Source organism: Oculina patagonica, chromosome 6 (assembly GCF_052425735.1).
Source record: "Oculina patagonica isolate OP01 chromosome 6, crgOcupat, whole genome shotgun sequence".
Classification (NCBI taxonomy): Eukaryota; Metazoa; Cnidaria; class Anthozoa; order Scleractinia; family Oculinidae; genus Oculina; species Oculina patagonica.
Genome location: NC_135763.1, coordinates 5,170,790 through 5,196,563, shown reverse-complemented (window position 1 = coordinate 5,196,563; position 25,774 = coordinate 5,170,790). Strand labels below are relative to the sequence as shown.

At 41.1% G+C, this 25,774-nt stretch overlaps 1 pseudogene across 1 annotated transcript; it reads left to right on the top strand.

The window, feature by feature from the left end:
- Positions 1-4,391: 4,391 nt before the first annotated feature.
- On the top strand, positions 4,392-25,639 carry LOC144658454 (mycolipanoate synthase-like; annotated as a pseudogene). Its single transcript, XR_013571721.1, has 13 exons — positions 4,392-4,645; positions 9,461-15,173; positions 15,292-15,448; positions 15,603-18,043; positions 18,290-18,452; positions 18,558-18,836; positions 18,980-19,368; positions 19,903-20,199; positions 20,639-20,956; positions 21,148-21,378; positions 22,059-22,380; positions 23,370-23,498; positions 23,843-25,639. The product of XR_013571721.1 is annotated as a mycolipanoate synthase-like (transcript).
- Positions 25,640-25,774: the final 135 nt, after the last annotated feature.

Below are 25,774 nucleotides of genomic sequence, written 5' to 3'. Positions count from 1 at the left end.
CAAGGTCATCCAGGGGAGGAGGGAAAATTGAAAAACTGGCGAAAAATCCTAAACAGTCTGACTTTTATTTCACAACATATCGTACGCTTTATACCATAAACTCAAAATTACAATACACCAAATACTATACTTAAATCCTCAGAGTTGCACAAGAATCGCAGAAAATTATACAGTTTATCTCTTTATAGTATATAGAAAGGACAGACTACAACACAATATAGTGTAAAAAACAGACGTATTCACTAGTCCAACATTTTTGTGATTGCGTAACAATCAGTGTGAACCCTTGAAGAATGCGGACGATTTATTGAATTATTTAACCGTCACCACTGTACTTTTTATTGTTTAAGCGCTGAAGCCCAGAAATAAAACAAAGCCAACGTAATGATCTGCCGCGATGTTTCACGAAAAAGAAAAAAGCTGTTTTTCTCGTTATTGCTATCCGTGGTAACAGCTTAGGCAGTTGTTAATGGCACTTCGGCTAGAATAAGTCGTCCGTCACATTCTAGTCTGAACCTAACAGAACCATTAATACTTTCATTTTGATTGTGTCAGCCAATAGCCTTTTGGAATGCGGATACTTCAAGGCTGTACTTGGTAATTAGTTCTAAAATACTACAAGTTAGTGTTCCTAGAAATTGCAGCGCTGAAACGGTAATCGTGTCTTCCTGGAGCGCTGAAACCACCTGTTGCCATGGTAGAGTATAAATTTCCCGCCGCCCGCAACGATGCGCCCATTAGAGTGGAGTGTCGTGTTACATTGTACTTCTCACCCAGTAGATATCGTATTGCTGTCGATACAGTTTCTGGCATTCGCTGGAATAACTTTTGGCCTATCATGGCCGAGTTAGAAGCGGCTTTTGAACTGAATCAGGATTCAAGCCAGCCAAGAGGCCGGTTAGTGCATTTTTTCTTTTTATAATTCTCTTCGCCATGGTAGAACATTACCATAAGTTGTAACAATGTTATGACGAAAATGAAATGCAGTGCATTTGTAAGCTCAGTCAGAATGGTTTTTCCTATCAAAAAAAGTCCGGTTTGGTTTAAAAAAGGAAACGTTACCAATGTTTTATTATGTTTATTCCTAAACTCCTAGGGGGTAATTAAACCGTATAGTTGTTTAAGTAACGGTCCTATAAACAGTAGCAAATATCGAAGTTTCGGCATAAGCCTGCCCCTTCTCGTAAAAAGAGGCAGATCGATGGGATTGAAGTTAAAAAACGAGGTATATATTGATTGGACAAAAACTAAGCAAACTGCATAAAAGGAACAGATCACTTGTATTAAATTGCAAATTGAACTTTATACTTCCTTGAATTTTGACTTACAGCTACAAAATGCGGCATCTAAATACGGAATCTTTATGAAACCTTTCGTTTGCATACAAGTTTTCAGTACTACTTCTGGAAATAACGAGTCTTCTTTACAGAAAAAATACGAAGGTTTATCATGCAAGTAGCTAGCTAAACATTGTAAGGGCTTCGTCCACCAAATGCCAAAAATGGAGGCGTTCGAAGGCAATTGTGTTACTGAACGAAAAGGATCTAAACTTCTGTTGCCAAATTCAGGATAGTCGAGGAGACGCGGGCCTTTATCGATAAATCGCTCGAGCAGCGCGTCGGCTAGGGCGTATTGAAATTTTTAACGTTTGTCTCTCAAAATCCGTTTCAATGCTCCCCAGTCTTGATCCTAATTGGTTCGTTGTCATCTCTTTAGTGTTTTTCTACTACAACTATGATTTGGCGCTTTTATTTGAATGACGAATATTTCTTTACCGACTGGCTGCTCTGACGTTTTTTCTTTTCAAAAAGTAAAATTTCCACACTTGTTCAAGAGACACGTCAAATTTCTCTCGGCCGTCATTTGAAAAACTGACGTCTGCTGTGAAAATTTATATGGAAATTCGCAGATCAGATAAAGTTTAGCCAAGTTGAACAATCAGGAAGTGGAAGAGTCTTGGGAGCCTTAAGGGGAAGCACGTGATAGAGCCTATAACACGCACGTGATCAAGTCTCGTGAGCACATGTGATTAAATTTTTGGAAAACTAGAAACCAATCAAACTTTACTTCCTTAATGAAGCTTACGCTTGGATGCGCGAATGTCGTGGGGCGCCCAGCCGATTTTCTGAGAATTTTGTCTGCGATTCTAAGAATTGACCAGTTAAAAGAAAAAACATAAAAAAAAGGATAAAAAAAAGTTCTTGTAGTAAATAATAAAGATGGTAAATTTTTAGCTCGGTAATAAATAATGAAGATGAAGTGTTCAACATGACTCGAGCATGGCACAAAGAAAAATTCTGAGTCCCCGACGGGAATCGAACCCATGGCCTCCCAGATACCGGTTGGTTAGAGCGCCTAACCGGTATCTGGGAGGCCATGGGTTCGATTCCCGTCGGGGACTCAGAATTTTTCTTTGTCCCATGCTCGAGTCATGTTGAACACTTCATCTTCATTATTTATTACCGAGCTAAAAATTTACCATCTTTATTATTTACTACAAACTTATTGAACTCAACATTGCTGATCCTAGCAGTATGCAGGAAGCGTGTCACTTATCAACCTAGTAAAATAAAACCAAAAAAAAAAACCCACAACCCATTCTAGCAGGCCCAGCTCACAACGAGTCTCTCGTAGCTCAGTTGGTTAGAGCGCCCAACCGGTATCTGGGAGGCCATGGGTTCGATTCCCGTCGGGGACTCAGAATTTTTCTTTGTCCCATGCTCGAGTCATTTTGAACACTTCATCTTCAAAAGTTCTTGTGTTACGTTCGAGGATAAAGTGCCAATTTAACAACATATCGTTCCAGATGTTTCGGGCTTAGCCCCTCATCAGAGGAGAGTGGCTGAAATATTTTTTGAAGCCATAATCAGCAGCGGCGAATTTTTCTACGAATGAAGGATTGATTCGCTTTCAAAACGAAATAAACTGTTAACTAATGCTAATTTGTAGTAGTTTTAATCGCTATCTTCTAATACGTAGGAGAAGGAGAATTACCTTATTGTTACTTATTTTTGCGGGACTTAATTTTCGCGATTTTCAAAAACTCGCGAAATTAAATTTCTATTGTATTTTTTTATGTTAATTACGCATTTTTTGGCCAAAATACAGTAGAACCCCGGTAATTCGAACTCGGATAACTCGAACAACCCTGCTAACTCGAACTAACTTCCATTTCCCTTGGACCCACTTTTCAGTCATTTTTACTCGGTTAACTCGAAAACCCCGCTAACTCGAACTGCTTTTCGTTTCCCTTCAGAGTCCGAGTTACCGGGGTTCAACTGTACGCCCGTTCCATTTTCGCGATATTAAGTTATCGCAAAAATAAGTAACAATAAGGTAACAAGTTTTTTTTTATTTACTGATTGGGAGCTGAGATCATTTTCCTCGGAGACCCAGCAGCGGTTAGTCGGGACGACACGAAGTGAACCGATTTCCCTGCTCGGTTTACTTCGCGTCGTCCCGACCAACCGCCCCCGGGTCTCCCAGGATTGTGATCATGAGACCGAAAAGGTTAAATTCATTTGTAAATTGTGCAATGATTAACATGTTAGTTATTAAACACCGATCTGTTCCTGACTGTGTGACATCCGTTTATTTTTTCAATTGAAATGATAACTTTATAGACTTATAAATAAACGTTTTATCGGACTTTGATATAAAAACCTTTTTTATACAACTCGACATACATGTGATGTAAATCGTTTGATAATGAACATGCAAATCAAGGCGCTTTCTATAAAGCGCGCAAAGAATAACAATATCAGAGATGTTATGCTGTTTTTTTTTTTTATTGCAAAGATTCGTTGCAAAATGCTAAAGCTACATGTGAAATACCTGCCAGCCAAATCCCCGAGACCTTTACAAGGATTCCACGCGCATAAAACACTCATTATTCAAATAGCATGCACCAATTCAACGGCCATGATGCATTAAGCAGTAATGCAGTTTACGCCCAAACAGAAACAAATTAGCCTAATGGCTTTTTATTACTGATTATTATCGTGTCAAGCCATTATTATTTTACGATCCGCTGTTGTTGTGATTTTCCACTGCATTGCTTCACTACCGCCGTGTTTTCCGTTGACGTGCGTTCCCCTGCCATGTTTTTCCGTCGACGTGCTTTTCGCTGAACCGTGTAGGCGTTGCCTATTTTTTCGGCCGAACTGATCAACGATAGTTATGATGATCAACGTTGCTGACGAGTTTATTAGTGCTCTGTTTGAAAGGTTGTTCGGTTTAAGCACAGAAACAAAGAATAAAGTGTTCAGGTGTTACTGTTGCTATGTCGGAACCTCCGTCACAAAAAAAATGCTGCAAGCAATTTGTCTAAAAATATAACGTCAAACTATTCAGACATTAGCATTTCTTTTCTATTTTACTACGTCAAGCTAAGGTCATTATCGTAATGTTTCAGACAATTGCAAGACACTTTCACCACGCTTTCTGTTTAGAATGCCTCTTACCTGTCGGCGTATCGACTGAAAACCGTTGCCATTTGTTAGATTTCTTTAGCGAAAGAAAGGTTTTCCTTTCACTTATTTTGGATATCAATAGCAACCAGGAACGTAGAAACAATTTCCAATCTGCCAACCAGATGGTGGACAATGGACAATGACTTAAACATAATGGAAAATGACTTAAACAGGTATGTGTAAAATTCAATCTTTCATTGTTGATTTTTTTAGAAAAGTCTTTCCCAACGGCCAGAGAGGAAGAATATGCGTTTAGACCATGAGTGAGGTGCAATATATACGTCTCATTTCAATCATATTTAATGTGATCAGTTCAGGTTCCAGAAAATTCTTTGAAATCGCTGTGCATCAGCTGAATATTAAAAGATTGAACGGCACTGAAACAGGATGCCATACATACTAAAGTATTTTAATAATGTAAATTATTACCTATTTTCCCGCAATAATGTGTTAACAGGTCATTTCCCACTTTCATTTTATAGTTGTGTGTACTAATTCCAATAACGTTGTCCTAGAAAAAAGAAAAGAGGTAAATAGGAATTAATTAACGTAGTTTCATAACTGGTAGCATTTACAGAAAACTCACGAGTTTTTATCTGCACACTTTGAGTCCACTTTTTATGATGGAACACGATAAACTGATTTATTTGTATTTTGAGGCCATTTGTACGAATAGATTTCATGCATGCGCTTAATTGATTCCTATTTGACTTTTGATTTCTTCCTTTTTTCTATGACAACCTTATTGCAATTAGGTGTATCATGATGTACCACTGAAACAAGCATTTTTGCTCCAAACGACATGTACAACTAGGGAAAACTGAAAGTCGAATGATAACTGTATCAAAGAAGACAATTAAAACTTCACTTGTCACAAAACTTAAATCATTTACGCCAATGTTTCAAGTGCTATTTATTTGCTTTCATGCCTTAATGCGGCGCGTCTTGATTTAGAAATTTTCGTTATACTTAAATATAGACTTATCTTTAAATATAACTTTTGACTCTTATTTTTGTAGATGTTTTTGGTGTGTTAAGACTTTTTTCGTCGAAGGCGAGCTAGAAAGATTTGCGTGACTTGATTTGTAGTTTCTCAACCTTAAATTACTCAATAATATAATAACCCTTGAAGCGAATTCAACGCATGGTGAATTTCATTTGAATAAAACGAAAGAAATAAAGAATAACAATTTTCTCTTTTAAGAAAAGCATTGTACTATAACAAAACTTGCAGGAAATGAATCCAAAAAATGTTTCGTTATTCTGTTTAGTCACTAAAGTGACCGCGAACACCCCGGCATTTTTTTAATTTTGTGCTACAGTGCATTTCATGTGAGATTGCTTTCTTCCAGACTTCCAACCTGGCAACAAATGCAACTTCGAAAAAGATACAAACATGAGTGCCCTTTGTTAAAATTTTTTATGCATAACATACAGTCACCTCACCCACCGAGCCCTCTTAGCAAGGAATACTCGTGTCAGGATTTTCAAATTCTAGTGTTCCATTCTTCTTCATGCCATGGATAGGAATGGATTTATAATTGTGTTGCAGTCTTTAATTATTACCAAGTATGTCACTTACATTCTTCAAAATCTCATTTATACGTAACTCGCACGGATAGATAGCTGCTGGTGTCTTTGTCGGGAATAACTGCAACCGAGAAGTGTAAAACCGTACCATATCCAGGCTGACAGTCTGCGATTGACCAACTGTTATGGTCCATATGCCCTTCAATCTGCATCCTCGAAAACTGCAGAATGTATACGCGAATCACTTTAAATGCAAACAAACATGTTTCTTTTGCTATATAATAAAAACACCCTAGAATGGAGTTAGAGGACAAACGCTCTACAGAACCAGTAACTGAAAAGCGATCATGATTTACAGTCAACTCTCTCTAAAAACCGACACTGTCGAGACCGGTTCCATCTGTCTTACAGAGATTTCCGGAGTTTAGGTACAGTAAAATGAATGAAAAATAGCAGTGTCCGTCTTATAGCAGGGTCTGTCTAAAGAAGAGGTGTCCATTGAGAGAGAATTGACTATAGTGAATATTTTTCGATGAATTCTAGGGGAACAGGATGAACAACAACTTCCTCCAGTATTCAGAGATCATTTTTATGGCAGAAACATTTCAAAGGATGTACTATAATTTATAGAGAGTAAATATTTATGTCATTAAAGATGTGAATATTGTTCATCGTGGTGTAAGATAGGTAATGAACGTTTATTCGTTTGTCTCACGATAGAATCGCTTTGAGATGTTGATCGCGACGTTTCGACTGCAATACTGCTAGTCTTCATCAGGCGATGAGGTCGATTGTTTACGCGTCGCTATTTATGCACGTTGGTTCGCTGTGATTGGTGCTTTTCGATCCTTATTATTATTCCGACTAACAGATGGTGTTCCCTCATAGGTCCGCTTTGTAGTTGAACGGCTGTTATGCTTTCTGATCGTAGGTATCCATGCTTCAGGAATTTCAATTCCGCTATCTCTATTGATGTTATTACAGGCTCGTAACCAGGTATATGGGATCGGGGATCACAGCCTTGGGATCGGGATCACAGCCTCGGGATCGGGATCAAAGCCTCGGGATCGGGATCAAAGCCTCGGGATCCCGGGTCACAAGTCATGGGATCCGGATCAGCCAATTAGATGGGATCAGAGTTGGAATCAGGGATCAAATGTTGCCTCATTTTGGGGATCAGGAATCAAAATTTATAGCTAAAATTTGGGATCAGCGATGAAAAAATATACCTGGTTACGACCCTGTTATTAGAATGAAGTCTTATTTGGATAGCCTCTTTGACCCTTCGTGTGTATCGGTGAGGGTCACGATCAATAAACTTGACTTGATTCCATAAAGGAATATGCCCCGTTTCGTTTACGTGCTCCGAAACTGCGGAGTTTTGTGTATGAGCAAGCCTTATGTCTCTGTTGTGTTCTTTTATCCTGTCTTGCATCGCTCTCCCTGTTTCCCCTATATATACTTTGCCGCATTCACATGGAATTTTGTATACAACACCTTCTTGTTTGCCTGGTTCTAGGGCGTCTTTCGGTCGTACTAAGTAAGACCGAAGAGTTACTATCTACAACAAGATCAGGCCCAAGCACAAACAGCCGCCTAGGATCTACGGTCAGCCTAAGATACACAAATCAAATATACCATTGAGACCTATTGTATCGTGTATAAACACCTTTGCTTATGACTTGTCGGCTCATTTAGCTGACATCCTGTCCCCACTGACAGGCAAATCAGAGTATGCAGTTACCAACTCTACTCATTTCGTGAATACCATCAACCATGAAATAATACAAGAAAAGGAAATCATGGTATCATTTGACGTAGAATCTTTATTTACGAACGTGCCAATCGAAGACGACGTAAAGGCCGCACTTCGCAAACTAGAAAACGATCCCGGTCTTGCTGACCGCACAAACCTAACACCTACACAAATTGCCGACCTTTTAAACTTTGTTTTACGATCCACGTATTTCCAATACAATGGATCAATTTACGAACAAAAGGACGGAGCCGCTATGGGGAGCCCTGTCTCTGCGGTTATAGCCAACATCTTCATGGAAGATTTTGAGGAGCGTGCGATAGCAAGTGCGATCTACAAACCTAAGATCTGGAAACGATATGTAGACGACACGTTTACTATATTAGATCAAGACCAAGTCGACGGCTTTTTACAACATCCTAATAGCCAACAGCCCACTATTCGTTTTACCATGGAAACCGAGAAAGATAACAGCATTCCCTTTCTCGACACGTCAGTTATAAGGGACTCAAACGGCCTTCTTACTACCAGTGTATATAGAAAGCCCACACACACTGATCAGTACTTAGCCTATGACTCACACCATCCTCAGTCAGTGAAGCGTGGTATTGTGTCTGTGTCTATATGTGTCTATATGACCGAGCCAAACACCTCATAACAAAACCATCAGTTATCTCTCAAGAAAAGAAACATTTATCGTTGGTACTTGTTTCTAACGGTTATCCGTTTTCGTTCATACGAAAACTTACTAAGACCACAAGACCAACAGCCAACAACGAACCCACGCAGGAATTTAAATCTACTGCGGTTTTACCCTATATTAAAGGTGTATCAGAGGTTCTTCGCCGCTGCCTACAAGAACAAGGCGTTCGCACCGTCTTTAAATCTGACACAACTCTTCGGTCTTACTTAGTACGACCGAAAGACGCCCTAGAACCAGGCAAACAAGAAGGTGTTGTATACAAAATTCCATGTGAATGCGGCAAAGTATATATAGGGGAAACAGGGAGAGCGATGCAAGACAGGATAAAAGAACACGACAGAGACATAAGGCTTGCTCATACACAAAACTCCGCAGTTTCGGAGCACGCAAACGAAACGGGCATATTCCTTTATGGAATCAAGTCAAGTTTATCGATCGTGACCCTCACCGATACTAATAACATCAATAGAGATAGCGGAATTGAAATTCCTGAAGCATGGATACCTACGATCAGAAAGCATAACAGCCGTTCAACTACAAAGCGGACCTATGAGGGAACACCATCTGTTAGTCGAAATAATAATGAGAATCGAAATGCACCAATCACAGCGAACCAACGTGCATGAATAGCGACGCGTAAACAATCGACCTCATCGCCTGATGAAGACTAGCAGTATTGCAGTCGAAACGTCGCGATCAACATCTCAAAGCGATTCTATCGTGAGACAAACAAATAAACGTTCATTACCTAGTAAATATTTAGTGGAACAATCTATCTCACGTGCTCCTAGTCCAATAGTTTGACGCAATCGTTTGTCCAAATTGAATTCTCACATCTAAAGACATCAAAAAGCCCTAATTAAGGGTTTATCCCGTGATAAACGTCTGACTGGTTTTACAGTATTCTAAGGCACTTCAAATACACCATTTACTATTTCATCATTTAACTTGAGTGCTACGCAGTAAAATCTCTTTTTTTATTGACATTCTCATGTCTAGGTCTTATGAGATTCACGTCAACCGTAAAAAGCGTCGGCTTGGATGCGGGAGAATCTGTAGACTACGAAGATATCTATCTTATGGCATTCTTACTTCCTACGAGAGAGCCTTCGAGAGACTGGGATTCTTTCTTGCCCGCAAACCATCGATTGTCCTACTGGTATCGCTTATAGTTGTTACTGTAAGCTGTCTGGGATTTGTTCGCCTACGTGCCGAGCAGCCTTCCGTTGAACGTTTCACCGCAGCGGACAGCCAATCCAGGAAAGACTTGCATCATGCAGCACAATACTTTCCTCTTCTTGAGGCGCGCCAGGAGCAGATCATCATGATCCCTAGATATGGTCAAAACATCCTAACTGACGATTGTTTGAAAGACGCCATTTTCGTGCATCAGACCATAGTGAACATTACTGGTTACAGTAAAGTATGCTTTAAGCAGTTGCTTCCAAACATCCAACAAAAACTTGAACAACATGACTGCATCACCAGCAGTCCTCTCGAATTAGCTGGCACTCAATTTGAAAATTTGAGCAACCTTTCTTCCATTTTGGTTCGCGAGTTTCTCAACCCTAATGTTGTTCTCTCATCTGGTCAAACATTCAATTCTTCCTTTAAGCGAATGCTGAGTAATTTTCAAGTTCAACGCAATACAGATTCACTGACTGCTCAGGCCGACGCTCTTCGAGTTATCTACTTCATAAAAACAACAACCATTAAAGAAGAAGATCAGGCAGTTCTCAACTTTGAAACATCGTTTGAGAGTCTCCTCTTGTCTTTAGGTCATCGCTTAAAGTGCGCAAAACTCTACTTCAAGACTGGAAAAGCAACAAATGATGCTTTAGAAAACGTCTTGAAACCAGAGCTATGGCCACTTTATTTTTCACCTTTGGCAATGACTGTTCTCATCTTCATTGTCTTTTACCTTTCTTCTAATAATCTCAGTTGCCTAACAACAGTCTTACTGATGATTTCATCTATTCTGTTGCCAATGACGTGTTCTGCAGGTATTATCTCAATGGCCAACATTTCGTTTTCCCCAACTACTTTGTTCATTCCCTTCTTGTTGTTGGGAAAAGCAACCTCAGACGTTGTACTTTTCCTGGTAGAATGGGAGCGTCAAAAGAAAGTGCCATCACTGGAACATCGAGTCGCCAGTTGTGTCACGAAAGCAGGCTTCATCGCTGCATTCTCGGCGTTATGTGGAACAATTCTTTCTGGAATCCCAGTGGCATCTTCCTTTGATGAGACTTCAGATTTTTTCTTGGCGACACTTCTAACGTACGCAATAGTGTCGACTGCATCATCTGTAGTAACAGTCATTTTATTGATGTATTTTGAAAGAAGATTGAAGAAATTATACACTCCATGTACGCGATCCAACAGAAGAAGATCATCAATTACTGAATTTGAAAGTGTCGACCAACTAACTCTACAATGCCGCAAATCTAAACTGCGACACATGTTGAAAAGCGTTGCAGGACTAATAACGTCACTTGGTGGTAAAATAATCTCACTTTTCATCCTTGTAGGTATCATCAGTGTGTGCGTATTGTCTGCCTTGAAAACTGATCAGCGAACGAACACCATCGAATCACTTTACCAAGATCACAACTTCAAGCAGTTCAACGAAGCACAGAAAAAGTTCTTTGGCGATGAAATTGATACGAGCATTGTTTTCTCCGAAAACATTGACTATTCAAAAGAGACTATACAAAATCAAATAGCAGATATTTGTATAAAACTGCAAGAGGCCTCCTACCGTGACGGAGAGTTATTTTGTTGGATGACAGCCTTTCGCCAGTGGAAACGAAATCAAAACAAGAGCTGCTCGGACTCTGAATTCTACCCGTGTTTAGAACGATTCCTTGACCAATCCCATAACGTCCGGTTTCAACAAGACTTACGTTTTGAAGATATGAAAGCCCGAGTTAAGATTTTAGCATCTAGAATTCATCTGAAAATGAAACAACTCAACCAATTTCGAGAAGACAGAAGATCACTACACAACCTGAGAAAAGCCTTGATTAAACTGTCTTCCCTGAAAGCCGTACCAGTCTCTGATACTTTTTTTACTCTTGATGACCTCTATCTGTTGGAACAGGAAATAGCCTTTACAGTTTTCATAACTGCCACAATAGTAGTGTTTATCTACTCTCTGTTCTCAACCTCAAGTTTTGTAATTAGTATTTTCGTGGCTTTAACATTTGGATTTCTGTTATTGGAGGCGATGGCTATAATGGGTGCGTGGGAGATTCGTCTGAATCACATCTCCTTTCTCTCCCTCTTTCTGACGATTGTCTTATCCTTGAATTTCACCATTCAGGTTGCCTATTCATTCGTATTTTCAGCAAAGCAAACAATCCGATTTCGCATGATGGAGGCCCTACGCTCTGTTGGATGGTCTGTCCTAACTGCAACGTTAATAACAATATGTGGATCAGTTTCACTGGGGTTTATTTATCCATGTCTAACAGAGATTTTCCATCGACTTCTCCCTTTAGTCCTTATTCTAGGACTGGTCCACGCTCTCGTTATTTTTCCGCCAATAATTGTATTGTTTCTCGAGTTCATCAACACTTGTGACCCTCGCAACGATGTGCAAATTCCAGCTACCAACAGGACACGCAACAACGAAATATCTTTACAAGTACGAGATGGCGACGTACGACAACCACAGCCTAAACGCCCTGGAATTTCCATCGTTGGTATTAGCTGCAGATTTCCTGGAGCCAGCAGTAAGGATCAGTTTTGGCACTTCCTTGAGCAAGGAAAAAGTTCAAATGGCGTCTTCCCCAATAACAGACCTGAGCAGCATAAAACTTTCTTTGAACTATATCATCCCAGGCGCTTTGTAAGTGGACGTCTTTCTGCTGTGAATGGCTCCTACTTGGAAGAAATAACGCATTTTGACAACAATTTTTTCGGCATTTCCAATCAGGAAGCTCGTGGAATGGATCCTCAGCAAAGAATTCTGCTACAAGTGGTGTATGAAGCCATTGAAGATGCCGGAATGCGGCTTGAAGATCTCCAAAAGTGTAGAACAGGGGTCTTTGTCGGCGTGATGAATCTGGATTATGGAGCACTTGTAGCAGACAAATCCAATTACCCCAATATCGACCAGTTTTCCTCAACAGGAGGCTCAATGTCGATTATCGCCAACAGAGTGTCCTTCTGTCTTAACCTCACGGGACCAAGCCTGGCCGTTGATACAGCATGCTCTTCATCTATAACTGCACTCAAAATAGCTTGTGATAACCTGCACAATGAGGATTGCGAGATAGCCATCGTTTGCGCACCTAACATTGTCCTTAATCCTGCTATGCAAATGGTATCCAGCATAGGTGGACTCCTGGCGCCTGATGGATGATGCAAGAGTTTTGATTCTTCTGGAGATGGCTATGGACGTGGGGAAGGTTTTGCAGCAGTTGTTTTGAAACAATCAAATGCAGCTTTTAGTGACAAAGATGACTCATATTGCGACATTATTGCCTGTGGAATGAACAGCGATGGACAAAATGCTGTACCAATAACGGCCCCGAGTGCAAAGATGCAAGCTGAACTTTCCAGATTAGTTCTTGAAGAATCAGGAGTGAATCCGGAAGATGTGGATTACTTTGAAGCGCATGGCACTGGTACTGCAATTGGAGATGTGGTGGAGGTCACATCGATAGCCGATACATACACCAGACAAACCACACAAAAGTTAAGGATTGGTTCCGTTAAGTCAAACCTCAATCACACTGAATCCACTTCCGGCCTTGCTGGGCTAATCAAGGTCGCCCTGATGATCAAAGAGAAAAAATACGTACCAACTGTTAACAAAAATGTGCTGAATCCCAAACTAAAGCTGGAAGAGAAACAGCTTGTTGTGCAACAAACCAGTGAGCCCTGGATTAAAGCGAAAGGAAAACTGCGAATAGCAGCCTTGAACTCTTTTGGTGATGGTGGGTCAAACGTACACCTCATCCTTCGTGAAGCTACGTCCATACAAACTGTAGAGGAAGAAAACGTTGAACGTCTTAATAATGTTCTCACACTGTCCGCGCGTTCAAAAGAAGCTCTACATAAAATGGCAGGACTCTACTCTGAATGGATTCGAGATAACATTGAAGGTATGGATAAGCCGTTTGTTGAAAACTTATGCTACTCTTTGAATGAACGCCGCAGCCAACTCCCACACCGGTTGGCACTTGCCTTTGGATCCACTACGGAAGCAGCCAAGTCTTTGGAAGACTACGCTTATGAGTCGGTGGGATGGGATAAGTTGGTTTCTTATGCCCAAGTGACTTCCAATGCTGGAAAGGTCGTTTTCATGTTTGGTGGTCAGGGCTCTCAATGGTATGCCATGGGAAGACAGTTAATTGAATGTGAAGCTGTTTTCAGAGAAGCTGTTTTGACGGTGAACAACTTACTTAAAGATCTGGGTATGACATGGTCGCTCATAGACGAGCTGATGGCACCAGAAGAAGCTTCAAGAATCGCTGAGAATTTCTTCGCTCAGCCCGCGACTTTTGCTGTCCAGTACGCGACTGCTCAGCTGCTGATGTCCTAAAAAATCCATCCTTGCGCTGTCATTGGTCACAGTCTAGGAGAGTTTGCAGCTGCCTGTGTTGCTGGGGTAATAACGGTAAAGGAAGCAGTTCAGCTGCTGCTAGCTCGCTCCACTCTGCAAGAGAAGTGCCCTACTAACGGTGGTATGGCGGCTCTGGGTATGTCTGAAGAAAAGGCCAGGGCTTTGCTGCTAAACCTGAAGTTAAGTGCCACAGTTGACATCGCCGCAGTTAATGACGAGAAGAGTGTGACAGTATCAGGTGATTCCCAATCAATCGAAGCCCTGGGTCAACATCTAACAGTGCACGCAAGAGATACTTTCTGGCGCGTCCTTGGAACAAAACGCGCATTTCACAGCACACACATGGAACCCATCAAGAAGCCTTTTCAAGCAGCTATGAAACGCATCAAGCTTAACCCACAACTGTCCAAAATTCCTATGTATTCTTCCGTCGAGGGCGAAGTTCTCCCTGGTCAGCAGTTTAACGGCGATTACTGGTGGCGAAATATCCGTTGTCCAGTGCAATTCTATCCGGCTGTGAAGCATCTATTAAAAGATGGTTACAAGCAGATTGTTGAGATAAGTACGCAGCCAATTCTAGCCCACTACGTGAAACAGATTGCACTTCAAGACAATCTCAAAGACCACGAATTGCCAGTTGTCGTAGCAACTCTTCCTCGCAAAAGAGTACCTGTCAATGACCAGCACAAGTGCTTTCTTCAGAACACAGTATGTAAACTGTACACACTTGGATTTCCCATAGATTGGACGTGTGTGCAGAGGAATCCATCAGCCAAGTTTGTCCGTTCGCTCAACTATCCATGGCAGGAGAACAGCTTTTGGTATCGGGAACGTCCACCCGAAACCATAATTTCTCCTCATGGTACTGAGAAAACCACAAAGAAACAAACGCATCCATTTCTAGGACAGGTGAAAATGACCGACCTGTATTCAGGCCTGCATTGCTGGGAGACTGAAATTGACCTCCACCACTTTCCAACTCTGAAGGACCACGCTCTTATTCAGGGAGGTGCTGTGATGCCAGGATCGGCTTACCTGGAAATGGCTTTTGCTATGGTATATGATACATTCGCAAACGTCGCTGGCTTAGAATTAAGTGATGTGAAGCTCTCAAGTCTTCTCACACTGCCTGAAACACAGGTAAATATAATTCAGTACAATAACTAGATGTAGCAAGTCCAATTAAAATACCTCTTTAAAAAAATGGACTACTTATAACGCTCATTTTTTTATAAATGTTCCATCCTTCCCATTTCAGGTTCGGTCGCTACGACTGCGACTTTTGAAGATGGACAGCAGTGACAAGGCTCAATTCCACATTACAAGTGTGCAGGATGACCATTCGGAAATTAACCTGAGTAGCGGGAAAATCTCTCTCGATCTACTACATCAACAAGAAAACTTGCAGGTCGAAGGTAATATTATCTTATTTTAATTGAAAGTTTTGTTGACAATGTTGTCGTTGTATTTTCTTTTTGCCTTTGTTTATTTCTAGTTTGAAGTACCTTCCTTTCTGAAACGAATCATCTATTGAACTGAAAACAAAGAAATTTTTGGTTATATTCACAGCTTCCAATAAACCTGGGCCACCTGTAAACGAACTCATCACAAACATGACGCAAATGCCGATGGAACGGTTCAAAGAAATAACGAAGAAGTATGGGTTCAACTATGGGCCTAATTTCTGGATCATCAGGCAAATATGGCAGTGCGACAATGAGGGAGTTTGCTTAGTTGACATCAGTGGATCACCGTCCATTCAAAATGAAGCTGGTGATTATGTGATTCATCCTTCCATTTTAGACACCTGCCTTCAATCCTGCTTTGTTCCCCTTGGAAACACAGTAACTGAGGATATGTCTGTTGTGCCAGTGGGTTTCAAGACCATTACTCTAAATGACGTTCTCTCTACCAACCAATTGTATTGCCACGTCACTGCGGATGCGACTGAGTTTGGACTTTTTGATGTTACCCTCATGAGCCCATCTGGAAAAGTTTTACTAACCATGAATGAGTTTCGCGTCGCAGAGTTGACCAGCACGCCACGTCGCCTTGTTTTTGATGGCCTTGCCTATGAAGTCCAGTGGATGGAAGACGAGTTACAAGAACAGAGGGTAACCGAAACAAATTTGACTTGCCTGGTGCTTAAAGACTCTTCTGACTTCTCAGACGCCCTAGTCACAAGGCTTCAGGGGGCTAAAGTCAATGTCATTACAGTTGATCCACCAAATGCTGGATGTCTCAACACCAAAGCAGAGGAAGCAATCAACGCAGCATTTTCGGACATACCACCTGACTATTCTTCCAATCTCAGAGTCATCAACATGTGGCCTGTCGAAACGAGTCGTTTACCAGACAGCTTCGATGTGATTGATCAAGCTCAACGCCTAGCCTTTAACAGTTCTGTCTTCTTACTCAAGCTGATGATAAACAAGGAGTGGTTCGATGCTCGATTGTTTCTCATTACAGAACGTACACAGCTGTTGAACGCCTGTAGCAAGTCTCTCAAGACTAGTACCATCCCGTGGAGTTCTACAGTCTGGGGTCTTCGACGAACAGCAAACCTCGAAGAATCCAATTTCAAGGTTACAGCTGTTGACCTTAACAACAAAATGGATATGCACGAGGTAGATTCCTTGATTGAGGAGGTTCTGAGTGACAGCATTGAAGACGAGGTGGCATTTCGAGATGGGAAACGTTTCATAAATCGCATTGTCAGATTAAACATTTCCCCAGAGCAACCAAAAACCAACAGATTTCAAATCGAGGAAAGGAGTTCTTTTTACCTATCATCTATCCCATCGTCAAGAACCCTCTGCCTGCGCGAGAAGAGTCTTTCGAAGCCATCCCACTCTGAGCTCACAATAGATCTGCTATATTGCTGGACTCCCTCTGAATCACTGATTGATGTAGCCAAACCAGAAGGCTGTGTCTTCGTCGTTGGAAAGGTGACTGATCTACCAGGAGACTGCGAGAACACACGGTTGCAGATTGGAGATGAGGTGTGTGGTGTCATTGCCTCTGGACGTGTTTCCCCTTCCCTTCATATCCAAGTCAATAACGTGTTCATAAAACCAACCAGCTTGACAAAGGAACAAGCGGCATACATCCCTGCGTGCTTAGCCATAGCTTTTCACGCAATTCAGAGAGCAGCGTTAGGAGACGGGAAGCAGAAGTTGCTGATACATGAGGCGAACCGTGGTCCTGGGCCAGCAGCAGTTGTTCTTGCAAAGACATTAGGTCACAGAGTATTTTGCACCATTCCCGACTCTTGCCAAATAGCTGTAAAAACTCTTCTCCTTGAGTTGGGTGCAGAAAGTGTAGTGCGTGAGAGTTCCACTGGTCTCAAGGGTGGTCTCGTGCACGGTTTTGACGCCGTTGTATATTTCTACCCACCTTCTCCAAATGTTCTTCAGAAAAGTAGTCGGTGTCTTAAGAGAGGAGGTCGAGTCATTATCTTGAGTTCCGAGTTTGACGGTGACGTTGTTTTCCCCGCAAAAACACATGTCAGATATGAGAGAGAGTACATAACAGACATTCTGCGTTCTCCGCTGGTTTTCGAGAAGCTCAGTTTAGACAGTCTGGCATTGTTGGAAGGTAAAACTGTACTGAAGAAGCTTCTAGGAGTGCAGCTGGTGTCGTTAGGTGTCGCAACGTCAATCCAGGCTGCAAACGCGTCCATTGACAAACAGACATCTCCAAAGCATCAAATGAAGGCATCCTCAAGCATTTCCTTTCTAATTCACTCGTTTCCATCATCTGAAGAGGGAAGTGATTTTAATGACATTCCTGTTCTTCCCTGTGGTTTAGATGAGTGTGGCTTGAAAGAAAACAGAACTTACTTGGTAGCTGGTGGGGTTCGAGGATTTGGATTTGAAGTGGCTTGTTGGATGGCAGAGAATGGAGCAAAGTCCATAGGACTTATTAGTCGTTCCAAACCCTCAGATGCCAAATGTCAAGAACTAAGGGAGATAAAGGAAAGGACCGGGGCAAAGTTCCACACGTTTCAGGTATGTCTTTCTCATAGCTAAAAAGTTTTGTTAGATACAAAGCTTTAAAGCAGAAGTTTCCCAGGAGACAAAAACGCAAGTTGGACAATTTTGGATTCTTCAAATAAGAGAGAAAAGGTGACTTGAGACACAGGCAGAGTGGTTTAAAAAGACTAACAAACATTAATATGTTGGAGACAGGGGCCAAATATTTGACAGGCACTAAAATAAATATTTAAAAAATGTAAATATTTTTGTAAATCATAGATTGACATTTCCAACCAAGAACAGATGTCGTCCTTTAAAGAGCAGCTACAATCTCTCCCAAGTGTGGCTGGTATTGTGCACTCCGCCATGGTTTTAAGAGATGAGTTCGTCAAAGATTGGACGTTTGAGAGCTTCACAGATGTCATGGGTCCTAAGATTAAAGGTAAGACATAATAATGGCTTAGCCTGCTTTAATCACTATACGCTTTAGCTCCTAATATAAAATGAGTGACCTGGTCGTTAAAACGAATTCTTTTTCTTTTGTTAGGTTCCTTCTTACTGCACCAAATGAGCCTGGAAATGGATCTGGATTTCTTTGTAATGTTTTCATCCATAGCCTCAATCCTTGGTAACATGGGACAGTCGTCATATTCAGGGTGCAATGCTTTTCAAGATTCTCTTGCCCAGTACCGCCGTAACGTGCTCGGTCTCCCTGGACTTTCAATCAACTGGGGCCCAATCAGTGGAGCTGGAGTGTTGGAACGAGAAAGTGCTGTCGCTAAACTGCTGACCATAGCGGGACTGGGCTTTATTCATGCCAAAGATGGTAAGCTGTTTCTTCGCTGATGCACATAAAATGTCAAATAATTAAATGTAAATAAAATAATGGATCACACAAGGCGAGCTTTTGATACTCCGTGTGTCAATCGTTTGTCATAATATCATTATTAAGGCCAATTTGTTTCACAGGAGTCGAACATATGACCAAAGTACTCACTGAAGAGCCGAGCCGCTTCCAAATCGGTCTGTGTGGTGTGGACTGGCCTCGATTCATAAAAAGCAACACCGGGCTGAGAAAGACGTCTCGACTATCCCTCATCACTGCTGAAATCAATACTTCTGAGACCACGACTACTTCAACCGAGTCCCTGGTGCAGAGAATTATGCTGGAGAAGGATCTTGAAAAGAAAAATGAGCTTGTCATGGAATACGTCACCTTCTCACTGAGAGAATGGACAGGAATGACTTCGTCTTCTGAGACAGATCTTAACAAAAGCTTGTACAGCTATGGTATCGACTCAACCGCGGCCCTGACCTTGAAAATGCAGCTTGAAGCTAATTTGCAGGTTTCGTTTGAGGTGGGTTCCTTAATCACTAAAACACATAGTTGTTCATTATCTATTTCACATTTACAGTATCAAAAATGTCAAGAAAACAGAAGGTGATAGTAAACCCATTCAACAAAGGTATTGTCTTGATATTCCACCAAATACTTAGAACATGTGTGATAAGTGGTATTTCGATCTTGGGACTAAGACGGTTTCAGGGAAAAAGGGTTGGCAATAACACGATAAAGAAATACTCAAATGTTACACAAATGAGTGAAGCTTTATTTGGTTTAATACAGCAAGAGTTAGGTCGCAAACTCTTTGGTTTTTGTAGAAATAAAATATTTATCGAGGGTTTCATACCAGCGTCACTAGTTGTACCTTCATTAATTCGGGTGCCATATTATTTTGTGGACTCTTCTCTTCTATTTCATCTTTTTAGTTGACATTAGCAATAATCACTTTGTACCACATTTGTCGGCAGTCACGTTATGAGCTGCGGAGCTTAAACTGATGCGGATTTTTATACATATTTTTCCGCTGTCAACGCTTTCCTTGTTTCAGGTGTTCTACTTCATGCAGCCGGATACCACCCCACTAAAACTTGGAAAAGATATCACAGCCAAGCTTAGCGGACAAGCATCCAACAACCAAGCTCAGAATACCGAAAGCCAAGAAGATGGACCTGCACAAATAAAACCAGTGGCGGACGCATCTTCGTCAGCCATCACTTCAGGGAATCATGTAAAAGTTGTACCGCTTCACACTCCTGCGGGCTCAGCTATCAAGTTCTTTTGTGTCCATCCGTCACACCGCTATGCGTTGAATTTGGTGCCGATTTCTACGGGATTTCAAGGCCAGGTAAATACCAAACAGATAAAATAACATTTTTTTGGAGTCCCCTAACCAACATACAAATTCTTCCTTTTGGCCTTTAAACGTTTCTCGTAGATATTGTTTGGAAAATTTCTTTAAATCGCGTGGCTGATCAATATCTTATTTTTCGTGCCTTTTCTTGATTTAATGTTTCAACATTATACGGATAAAATTGATCTTGATCACTCTTTGAGCTTTAAGGGGAAATGGTTCTAGGTCAGACTTTCCACGATAATTCTACTTACCTTTCTTCTTTAATTATGGGCTGAAGGTTTAAAATCACATTGGCACACTGACTGGCTAATGAAATCCCAGCTAAGTAGCGTGGCTGCTGCAATGATGCGTCGATGATGTCCAGTTTTGGCCATCCGTGCTCCTTTATAACATTTTTGTGTGATTGGTGCTTTTTATTTCCCCTTATAAGGATTTGATATCTTTCTATGCACTGGGCTTTACCGACCCAACAGCAGTGAGCGAAGACTGGGGTAGTGTACGTGAACTTGCCGCACATTACGTTCAACTGATCAGCAAGGTACAGCGCCATGGGCCTTACTTTCTGGGCGGATATTCATACGGAGGGCTACTTGCGTACGAAATGGCGTCCTTGTTGACAGAGCAGAACCAGAGGGTGGAGTTTGTGGCAATGATTGACACATTTCCTTGGTATCCGCGCTCACGGACTGTCAGCACTAGATTGGCTTCCATGCCGGAGGATGCAAATTTGCAAAGTCGACATGTTCAGGTGCGTAAGAGAGGAAGTCGACGCAACATTATCTCCTTAATCATGATGTAGCGGTTACTTGTCATCATATTCAGAAAATCTCACTTGGATTAACTGACAGATTACTTTATCCAGAAATTACAGAACTATTTTTGAAGTGTAGTCCATTTTATCATTAACCACAGTTAACCCTTTCTTTGTTGCCTTTTTAGCTCCAATTTGAAAATTATTTAACAAAGCTGGCGGTAGATTCCCTTAAGATGGACGCTGAAGAATACAAACACTTGAGGGAACAGAACACTCAAGACTGGATGATAGAAGAATTACAGAAAAGGAGCCACGAAAAAAGACTCGCGGCCTACAATTTGAGGGCTCTCAGAGAGGCTCTTCTAAGGAACCAAAGTGTTTCTAATAAAACACACCAAGCGTGGCAGCCGCCTGAGGTATGGGGTGCTTGTATTGACTTGAAACTACTAACCTACCCGATACAATAGACTCTTGCTATTTAGGATTTTTAACAAGTTTCTGTTTCATTTACAATATTTGTTTATTTATTCATAGTGTCCTCAATCGCACAACAGTGCTAAATACATTGACACTGTAATAATTATATTTATTATTCCACTATTGCGCCATTTTACCATATTAGGGCAAAAGAACGCACAAAATATGCCACGTTATTACACTGTAGAGCAGGGCAAAAATACGGACCGACAAACTTACGGAATACGGACCCAAATTTAGTGGAAGAAATAGTGGAATAATAAATCCCTTATTCGATGGTTTAACATATAATACGAGCGGACATTTTGCTCATTGCTCGTATTTTTCCTCGCCCCTACGGGGCTCGGAGAAATACTACGCAACCCGCAAAATATCCGCGCGTATTATATGTTAAACCATCGAATAAGGTGTATTTATTTTATTATTTACTCTTATATAACTAAGGAAAATCTAAAAAATCTTCTGGGCCAGTGGCAATATTTTACAAAAAAACAAAATTACTTGAAAGATTACGCAGTCACCAGCGTTGCAAAATCATTAAACTCGACCACTAAAACGAAACTTCTTACCAACAGAAAATTATACGTTCATTATTTTACTTATATCCTTCCACTGTTAGGTTCGCTATCGAGGTCCTCTCACCTTCCTGAAAAGCCAAAACGCTCGCTTCTCGCCCAGGCTTCGCTCATCAGATAGTGTTGAGGAAGTATGGGGCCAGTTGGTAGATGGCGGTACAACAGTGCTCGTTTGTCCTGGGGACCATTACTCATTGAGCGAGTTACCTTATGCTCACGTGACAGGCAGTATCCTAGCAACAGCACTCGCATTCAACTACCGGATGCTGTTCCCGGAATTCCCCAAACCTACAAGAACGTTCCTTCAAAGACGAGCCGTAGAAAAGCTTTGCAGCGGAGTAGATGTGTTCCTTCACTCAAAGAAAGGTAATTTGGAACAATGATAAAAATGCCTGAGACCGTATTTGTTAATGACTTTTACTAAGTACCAATCATTTTTTTTTTTAGGAATTTTCTTAAGACACACTGAATTTTATTCTGAGTTTAGATATATTTTTATAAGGAAGCTGAAAACGGTTTCCAGCACTTTCCAGCTCTTATACTTTATTTGATGGATCAGTAGTACAAATCTTTATCATTTGCTGCTACAATAATGGTATCAAACAAATCCCCGATCCTTGATAAACAAGTTTTGATAAAAATGTCTTGACAACATTGGTTACCATTGTGTTTTTAACAGGTTATGATGTTGCCATAGTAACTAATCTTTCCTTGTGCCCATCATGCCTATGTAGCACAAAGCTACGCGGTCGTCCGATTCTTTTAATCACTTCTATGATTACAGACCGAATTGGACTCCATTCAGTCCAACTTATACCATTATAAATAATTGCAGAGTGCGTGTTATTGACCTTTGCTTTAGGTTTCTAACTTCAGTGGGTGGGGACAGGGGGGTCTAAACCTCCCGCCTCCCGTAGCTTTTACTCCCGCCTCCCGTACCTTTTACTCCCGCTTCCCGTAGCTTTTACTCCCGCCTCCCGTACCTTTTACTCCCGCTTCCGGTACCTTTTGCTCCCGCCTCCCATACCTTTTACTCCCGCTTCCTGTACCTTTTACTCCCGCCTCCCATACCTTTTACTCCCACCTCCCATACCTTTTACTCCCGCTTCCCGCCCCTTTCTGTGGTGGTTCCCACTTCTGTCCCATGACTATTGCGAAATATAACGAAATGTTGAGAAATTCTACTCGTTTTCTCCCGGTTCCCGCCACCTTAGGAATCCCGCTTTCCGCCCTCCCTTCTCCTGCTTCCCTTCCCTTTTCTCCCGGGTTTCGCCCCCCTGTCCCCTCCCACACTTCAAGGCTTCATGAATGAATGATAGACGACAGTTGTCTTATGGTGCTTATTTCAATTCCAGGGAACAAAAATCCGCATTTTGGAGAACTTGTTTTCGTGGAACATGCTAACGAACTCGAGTTAAGGTCAAAGGGCGACGAAGGAGAAACGAATGAGAACGGAAAAACGAAAAAGATAATCGCCCTCAAAGGTAATGAGTAAACCAAATTATTCTTATTAAGCTATTATTAAACTATTCAGCACATAAATGAGTACTTACTAATAGGCCGTGATGAAGCTTCCTGAAACTGCAAATAAAGCACCAAATTGCTCAATTGCCACTTCGCGCCAGAATTGAAACCGTCGTTCACCGCGGCAAAATCTTGTCCATCCCTGGCAAGCCCAGATCATGTAACATCGGGCTGGAGGCATCTTGGCAAACAGAGCCAGCCCGGCTATTGTAATCGGGTCTGCAATAAAGAATCCTTGACTTTGCTTGTATGTCGATAAAGTCATTATCGAAAAAAAATCTCTTATGAAACTCTTTCTTTTCAGACCTCCGCATGGTCCAGCCAGGAAGACTCGTCTCCAGTGCCCTGAAGTACGCTTGGCGCAAGCGAAGAGTTGGAGCACATCAAAGTGGGAACCTGGGACAAGTCGCTTCCGTCATCACAGGCCAACGTGTCTACAACTTGGAATTCACTGATTATTCCGATTTAAAAACGTTTTACAACATGATAGAAGCTGTGTTTGCAGTGACATTGTTGACCAGTTAAACAGTGCTCGTGGCATACATTCAAGTCTCGTGTACTTCAACATTTATTTATTATATGGCTACAATAGTACGCGCGCTCTGATTGGCTGCTGAGCGGGCATTATTTTCTTGTAATGACCGGGCATTATGAAAATTTTTCTCGCCTCGACGGTTTTTTGAGTTGTGAGTAAAAGCTACTAGCGAGGGGGCAAAAACAACAAAAAATGCCGACAAAATATAATTATCTTTTCAATAACTGAAAGAAAAATATAAGCATACCGATATTCTTTAGTATGAGCGACGAAGAGAGCCACAGAGAGGGAGAGCGAGTTTTACCTCCAGTGATTTTTCCCTTGATTATACTCTCTTTTTGAATAGTGCTTAAAGGCCATATAATAAATAACTTATTAACCTCGTCCGTTCGGTCATTACAGGGGAATCTCAGACCTCGACCTTGATGTATTGACCTCGCTGTCGCTCGGTCAATACATCAAGGCCTCGGTCGGAGATTCCCCTGTAATGACCTCACTCTCGGTTAATGAGTAGTATATATTTTCAAACCTGATTATTTGCAACTTGCAGGTTTTTCCAAGTTTTTCCATACCATTTAAATATTTGGTGATAGAAGTCTAGCTAGCCTTGTTTATATACAAGTATTTAGACAGTTTCAATTTGCAGGTTCTTGTCAGTGTTGTTAAATAAAAAGAACCGATTTTTTTTTTCTATTTTTTCTCATTTTTCTATAACATTATTAAAACTTTGTGGTGTCAGAAATTAAGTAGAATTTTTCCTCAAGTTTTCGCAGTCCGAATTAATGAACGTGCAGGTCCTTGTTGTTAAATCAAAGTTGTGTTTTTTTCAAACATTTCTTAAACATTTTATTATTTAGTGCAAAAGGCCTTTCAGTGTTATAAAATCAAATACTCATTTCAAACTATCTGTATTTGTGTTTCTCGTAAACAGTTGCTCATTCAAGGGAAAATTGTCTTGACGCGCAACCAAATTCTCAAAACGTGCATGAAAAGAAATGTATATAATTTTGTAACGAGAATTATTGAGTATTTTCATAGAGCAGTTTTCAATTGAGTGTCGTAAAACCAAAACCAAAGTAATTACTCCGGCCAATCACAAAGGACACAGACAATAAATTAAACCAATCAAAACTCGAAGCAAATACATGTAGCTGGCACGAAGCGCGGGAAAACGTGCGCGAGCGAGTCACGATTGGTTTTGGTTTAAGTTCTGATTGGCTGATAAAGTGGCGCGAGATTTTTAAGCCAATCACTGTCTGAGCGTAGTAATGCAAAACCAAAGCAAACGCAATTTACTTTCGACACTCAAGTGAAAACCGCTCTATACTGATTGGCAACTGAGATCATTATCCTCGGAGACCAGGGGAGGTTAGTCGGGGCGACAAGAAATAAACCAATTTTCCTTCTCGGTTTACTTCGAGTTGTCCCGACTAATTCATTCGTACGTTACAATAACAATAACACGACTCTGTGGCATTCCTTTTTTCTAACAGAAAGGACCTCTTGATAGAGTTACAAATGTCAAATTTAAATTGTTATCGGCCTTGAAATAAAAATAAACTGATATACAAATCAATGTGATTTTTATAAACCGTGTATAAAATAACAGTTTTTTAAACTGCACAGATTCCTAAAATATGCGAAACTGTAGGAGAAATAACTACCAGCCAGATCCTCGAGACATTCAATGAAGGAATTTAC